Source organism: Clupea harengus, chromosome 4 (assembly GCF_900700415.2).
Source record: "Clupea harengus chromosome 4, Ch_v2.0.2, whole genome shotgun sequence".
Taxonomy (NCBI): domain Eukaryota; kingdom Metazoa; phylum Chordata; class Actinopteri; order Clupeiformes; family Clupeidae; genus Clupea; species Clupea harengus.
In genome coordinates this window covers 5,861,389-5,868,888 of record NC_045155.1, presented here as the reverse complement: position 1 = coordinate 5,868,888, position 7,500 = coordinate 5,861,389, and the positions used below count along the sequence as shown (strand labels likewise).

General features: G+C 46.0%; 1 protein-coding gene across 1 annotated transcript in view; it reads right to left on the bottom strand.

Moving 5' to 3' along the window:
- The window catches only part of LOC105904274 (EMILIN-3), an 18,531-nt gene that overhangs the window by 10,171 nt on the left and 860 nt on the right, over nucleotides 1-7,500 (bottom strand). The gene's annotated exons all lie outside the window — the stretch shown is intronic.

The following is a 7,500-nucleotide window of genomic DNA, read 5'->3' as shown; positions in this document are numbered from 1 at the left end:
AAGACCACATCAAAAGCTGTACACACACACAAACACACACACCACTCTGACCACATTCCCTCCATTGGCCTTCAATCTCTGTGTTCCTGCCGGCTTCCCAAACACATCAGGCTCCATCTCCATGCCATTGAGCCCACTGTAAATATTGCCAGTATTCTGTTTCGGCTACCAGAGCCTGTCCAGCTGTCCCTGAGGGAAAAGGAGAATTTTCTTTTTGGTGCTCAAATGTTATTCCAGGGAATCTTTGACCGGGCCGAGCCAGAACAACACACCTCTTATTTCCCTCTCGCATTCATTATCTCTCTCTCTCTCTCTCTCTCTCTCTCTCTCTCTCTCTCTCTCTCTCTGTCTCCATCGTCCCCTTTCCTCTCAACCTTTTGCACTGTCTCACACCTCGGTTAAACTGTCAGCTCTGGCTTGTTTTTCAGGCAGCCATTTGTGCGCACCAGCAGCAGCCAAAGTGTGCTCGTCCCCTATAAAGAACCCGGCACCAAACCGGGAGCAGAAACCTCCACTCTGTTTCAGCTGCTTCGTCTCGTCCAAAGTTCTCCTCTAATATAAAACTTATTTTAAAGTGCCAGGGCCATTTTTGAAATGAACTTCCATCCAAGGAGCAGAGAGAATGAGCAAAGCACCTGCATCAGAGAGAGAGAGAATAAGAGAGGAATAAAAGAGAGAAAGGAAGAGAGAGAGAGAGAGAGCGAAAGCGAGAGCTGTTCTCCATATCTGTCTCCCTCACCGTCTGGTCGAAGCTAACGAGACAGAATCGCTCCTTCAGCAGGCCACAGGTTCACCCCTGGAACGGCCCATCAGACCGGCTTCGGTGAGGATCATTACTGTCAACTCACCATCACCTCTGACAAATTATCCCAAGTGGGCTGGCCATCAGCGAGGGAGAGGGGGAGCATGCGTAATACAAGCCATGGATGTCGCCGGACACATGCCTGGCTTGGGAGTGTTTTCAGAGGAGGCCTGGAGCAACTGGATGGGCAAAGAGTTTTGGGGCAACCAGGACAAACATGAGTGCCTGGACCAGCAGGAGTTACATGAACAATGGTTTGTAACGTCCACCCCACACACACACACACACACACACACACACACACGCACACATACACGCACCACACAAACACACACACATTAGGCATACCACTGGTGCACATACACACATATACACACACACACACACACAGACACACACACACACACACACACACACGCACACACGCACACACACACGCACCACACAAACACACACACATTAGGCATACCACTGGTGCACATACACACCTACACACACACACACACACACACACACACACACACACACACACACACACACACACAGGCAGACACACTACACGAAACTCTAAATCCATCTTCAGAAACAATGGAAGGCCCTCCTGAGTCAAACTGCCGTCAGATCGACAGACTGATTCAGTTTACTACACCTTTTGTCTCGGTCCAGTCTCACACACTCACACATTGAAAACTCTTTAGCAATGATGTCTGAGAAAGCTCCTACTCTGTGTGTGTGTGTGTGTGTGTGTTGGCGGGGGGAGAAAATCCACCCCCAAATCCCAGCGCTCAGCACTGTGTGGGATGAAGGGAGACGCGTCTGAGGCCTTGTGTATCCAAAGGAGTTAACTGGCTCTGAGTCGGAACATGTGCAAACACACACAGCCATTCAACAACTTCTCATTATACGCACTAATTCCTTGCGCACATAATCTGCTTTACTGCGGAAAATCCTACCACATTTTTACAGTTTACCATTCAGAATTATATAAAAAGGAGGAAAATCACTGCGCTGTGCTCTGAACCTAGCCTAGCAGTCATGGGGAATATATTAAATCATGGATGTGTTCCAAAAAATTAAGTAATTATTAGTCTGGGGTCAATTTCCAGGATTTTTTATTTTTTATTATCCAAAATGCATGATGGAAATTGCACTCCATGCGTCACGAGAAATCTGTAGCGCTAGCAGGCTGAGTGAGGCCTGATGTCCACTAGGAATCTAATCAAAAAGCACTCAAGCTCGCCGTACAGAAGGAGAAGAATAGTCCATTGTGCGACTTTGGCAGCACTCTACGAAAACATTTCAAACATTAAAAACACCACTTTGACTGTGTGGCTTTTCATCCGTATCTACGGAGATGACATCAGCCTTGGCTGGATCCTCCACCATCGCATAGTTCTATTGGCTGATCCATCCTGTTCCATCCTGATTGTACAGATCTCACTTTGCACACCCTTTTGAAAAAAACATGTCTGTGCCAGTCGGAGCGATTAGCGCTCAGGCTTCAGCACACTTAGCATCAATGCTACGCTTTCTAGGGGCAGAAGAGGGCTAAGTGATATAGATGTGCCTCTAAGGCTGGGTGCAGTGCACTGGTGACCTGACCCCCATCTTAGAGTTTGAAGTTGACTTCAGACAGTTGATGGATGCTGGTGATCCATGACCTCTGGCTATCAGTAGGGCCTCTATTGCTGTCTGTGGTTGTACACACACACGCACGCACACGCACACACACACACACACACACCACACACACACACACACACACACACACACACACACACCCACTCATACACGGACTTTAGAATTTATACAAATATTTTAGGGCATTGTATTTCAGCGTTTGTATTAAGGCTGTTTAAGACACCTTAAGATGACACCCACACACACATAGAGTCGCACTGTACGGTAAAACGTTTGCCTGGACACAAACGCACATACTCACACACACTCACACACACACACACACTCACACACACACACACACACGCACACACGCACACATGCACGCACGCACACACACACACTCACACACATACTCATTCTCCATCATTCTCTTACATCACTGCACCAGCCCCGTCCAGTCCTGTTCAGACAGCCTAACCCGCTTAGACAGACTACATGGGCCCTCCTGTGGAGACAGCAGAAAAGCCAGAAAGCCAACTCAACGTTAAAGCTTTCAGTTCTTTCCAGTGAGCTGTCTTAAGCCAGAGGTTCCTGACAGGAGGCCATTGCCTTTCTGGTCGCAGTTCACCACTTCTCGATCGCAACGCCAAAATGTGTTTTCTAAATCAAAGCGTCGGCAGTATTTAAAAAGGGAAGAAAAAAAAATCTACTGATAACTGCTCAACTGGCGATGAACAAAACCCCAAGCCATTTGTTTTTGTTTTTGTAACTTGAAAGACATTGATCTAATGCAGAAACATGGCAGCGTTAGCTTATCTCACTGTGAGGATGATCCTAGATTTGAAATGCAGGATTACACAATGAGCACAACTCCCAGTAAGCCGCAGTCAGTAAATACACTGTCAGAGTGTATGAAAATGAATTTCTCTGGGACCGAATCTGATGCAGAGTGGATTGGCTCATACGTAGGTCTGCAGAAAGCCAGTCAAGTTAATACATCTGTTCAGAGAAACAGAGACTAAAGGTGGAGACTATGAGGTTAAAGGTGGAGACTATGAGGTTAAAGGTGGAGACTACTGTATGAGGTTAAAGGTGGAGACTATGAGGTTAAAGGTGGAGACTACTGTATGAGGTTAAAGGTGGAGACTATGAGGTTATAGGTGGAGACTATGAGGTTAAAGGTGGAGACTACTGTATGAGGTTAAAGGTGGAGACTATGAGGTTATAGGTGGAGACTATGAGGTTAAAGGTGGAGACTACTGTATGAGGTTAAAGGTGGAGACTATGAGGTTGAAGGTGGAGACTACTGTATGAGGTTAAAGGTGGAGACTATGAGGTTAAAGGTGGAGACTACTGTATGAGGTTAAAGGTGGAGACTATGAGGTTAAAGGTGGAGACTATGAGGTTAAAGGTGGAGACTACTGTATGAGGTTAAAGGTGGAGACTATGAGGTTAAAGGTGGAGACTATGAGGTTATAGGTGGAGACTATGAGACTAAAGGTGGAGACTTATGTATGAGGTTAAAGGTGAAGATCTGAGATAGCATATAGTGATGATAAATAGCATCACCGAATTAGAAACAGTACAATGGAAATTGCTATTTTGTAATGATGCTGTATTCCATGTCAAACCTGGAATAAAAAGCAAATGAACCAGTGGGGACACCGATGGTGCTTATTATTATTCAGTATTGATCATTCCATAACTGTTAAATATTACAACTGAAAAAAAAATTATATGATAAAATGATTTATGAAAATTCACTAAAATCTGTTTTTGCAAATGAACCCGAAGCGCTTTTGTCCAGAGTGACTTTGTAAAAACATTGAATACGTATACAGTATTGTTTGCATCAGTATGTGTACTAACAGCGTATCAAAACCACAACCCTGGTTTTATTAACCCCTTGGGGAATTTGGATAGTCCGCCTACAGAGACTTCACAGATGGTTTGTTGAAATTCAAGTTCAGTCTTTCTAATTATTCAGTGAACATCAGCTTCACCAAACCCAACTCCTAACCTTAACCATAAATCACTGTTAGCAGTTTGTTTATAATCTGAGCATCTGTAGATAGTCTATAGGGGACCATCCGAAATAAAGAGTGACCACATCATGGTTGATCATTTCATCTGCATGACTACTAGAGTCCCATAATGGTTTTGTGTTGTAGAGCCAAATGCAGTGAATTGGTGAGCGAGACTCCCACTAAACGCTCTCGTTCTCCTTACAGTGCTGCCTGGCCATTGTGATCATTGTCTGAGTTGTCACTACCAATGAAGGGAGCGCCACAATGGACCCCGTCTGGGGAAGGTAGTGGAAGAAAAGCCAACGGCGCGCGCTCCGCTGGGAAAGACAGAGGAACAGAACCTGAACCCACAGAGGACATTAGAGGGGATGTCACAGGGGGCCGACTGCTCTGTGATGTTTGAACCGCAAATTATGCCATCTTTATTGTGTGAGTCTCTCTCTCCCCCCTCTCTCTCTCTCTTCTCTCTCTCTTTCTCTCTCTCTCTCTCAGTGTGTGTGTGTGTGTGTGTGTGTGTGCACGTGTTTAAAAATGTGTGTTTGCGAAATCTTTCGAATTCTGCGGCGCATAACATGTATTCAAATGGCATTCTCCAAGACCAAAGTCGAATTTTGTCAGCTCCAAGAAACACACAGCTTTGTGTGTGTGTGTGTGTGTGTGTGTGTGTGTGTGTGTGTGTGTGTGTGTGTGTGTGTGTGTGTGCGCGTGTGTTTGTGTGTGTGTGAGTGGGTGGGTATGCGTTTTATGGCGAAAAATGGAGAATGGAGGCGAACACAGAGATCTCAGGTTTAAAGGCAAATCTCGTGCCCCATACACCACATGACCCCGGGAGTGCCAAAGAACACACGCAGAACTAGACACAGAAGGCAGGTCCTATACACACACACACATCATTTAAACACTAATGGTGGAGAGATACGCTAACCAACACACCAGAGCTACACAGGCATCAAATAACACTGCACACGGATGAAATGATAACAGTAACGCTCACCAACCTGAGACACAAAAGGGGAGACACTAACCACTCTATTTCAGAACATTAGGCACAGAATTAAACATTAACATTCCGCAAAGCATTATGGGGCCAACTCTTACCCACACTAAAGCACTGCTACCCCCTTGCATGCTACAATATTTATACAGGAGCGATCACTAAAATCAGAAGACATGCTGGCCTTTACACACATATAACACATACATAGGCTCTAAGACAGAGCTCTAGGGTAAATCACATCAAATCTATACTGGGATGGTTATGGTCCGTGAATATGGTCAGTCTAGGAATGTGTCCATTGTTGTGGCTATAGCTAATTGGAGATCATTGGCGCCATAGACTTGTAAAGTATTTGAAGACATATTTCCTGTGCAATGCTGATTATGGACTCAGAATGTCTGACATGATCAAAATGTTTATTTGTTTGTTTTAACTGTGTGCATCCACAAGTCCCTTGTGTCAGCATCACTGAGGCATCTTGGCCATTTCATCCAGACTCCCATGCAAAGCTCCTGAGCTGGCCGAGATTAAAAAAGCCCCAGTTGGGTGTGGAATGTGTGACCACAGGGGGAAGCCCTGTCGGCCGACCTGCAAGACAGGGGTGAGGGGGGGTGGAGGGTCGCAGGGCCCATGGGGTAGGGGTAGGAGGGTCGGAGGGGTGTGGGGGGTGGGGGGTGGGGGGGGGGCAAGAGGGGTAGGGGGTGGAGGGGGAGCAGCAGGTAGCTGAGGAGCTGTCCAGATGCATCCAACTCCTGGAGCAAGCCAAGCAAAAGAGGAGAAGAGGAGGGTGGGAGTCGGGAGTTGAGTGTGTGTGCGACTCTGTGTTTGCGTGTGTATGTGTGTGTCTGTGTGTGTGTGTGTGTGCGCACGTGTGTGTGTGTGTGTGTGTGTGTGTGTGTGTGTGTGTGTGTGTGTGTGTGTGTGTGTGTGCGTGTGTGCATGTTTGTGGGTGTGTGTGTGTGTACTCAAATGTGTGTGTTTGTGTGTTTGTTTGGGTGTGTATGTGTGTATGTATGGGGTGTGTTGCTGAGGCAAGCACAAAGGAGAGGGAAATATATTTGGCCACACGTTATATGAGGTGTCCTTAGATACAGTGTTTACTTCTCATTAAGCACTATGCACTTTTCATATTGGTACATGCTGCAACAATGTATACATGGGTTCAGAATACGGGTAAAGTAAAGGTTAAGAGTTGCCACAGTGTGCACTTCCTTCAAAAGTACATACGATTATGTATTGCTTAGTACACTATCGTTTCTAATAACAACGTTTTTACTGTAATGATGGCACTAAATTATAAACTGGGATTATTCATGTTCTTTGAGGACCATGCATCCACCCTGAGCGATACACCCATCGCTCTCCCAACCCTCTGCCCTTCTCTCTGCCCCAGTTAGATGGCTCGAGAATGAGTTGCACATAAACAATGTCGTGGGTTAATGCTTTGTTAACTAATTGGCTAAGCTCTCTACTGTCTGAGTGGTGATGGTGGGAATGTGGGGAGAGAGGGAGAGAGAGAAAGGGAGGAAGAAAGAGAGGAAGAGAGAAGCATGGACACAAAAAAGACACAGAGGGATAGCCAGGACGACTGTACTGTGTGGAGACAAATCTCAGCAGCTGTCAACCGACTTGATATATTTCACATTTCATGTCTGCCTTTGAGCAGATAACCTCTGTGGGCCAGGGTACTCCAAAACACACACACACACACACACACACACACACACACACACAAAACCATCTGTATGAGTTCAGTGGTAATTGGTTCCTCTGGCTAGAACTCGCAGTGAGGGCCACAGACAGAATCCCAAGCATGCCGCCTCAACATTTCAACACTCGAGGCACAGACCTCCTCTCCCCTATCAAACATTTCAAAACACACGGTGTAGATCCCCTCTCTCACTCCATGGAGCGCTGTATGGGTCATAGATCAAGTTTAAACGTTATTTATGTAAGCTCAAAGCCCGCCATCTGTAAAAGCACAATCCTTCATTTGTTCTGTATCCCGCATGCCTAATCTCCATCATATGTGTGTTCCTACAATGTCTGAA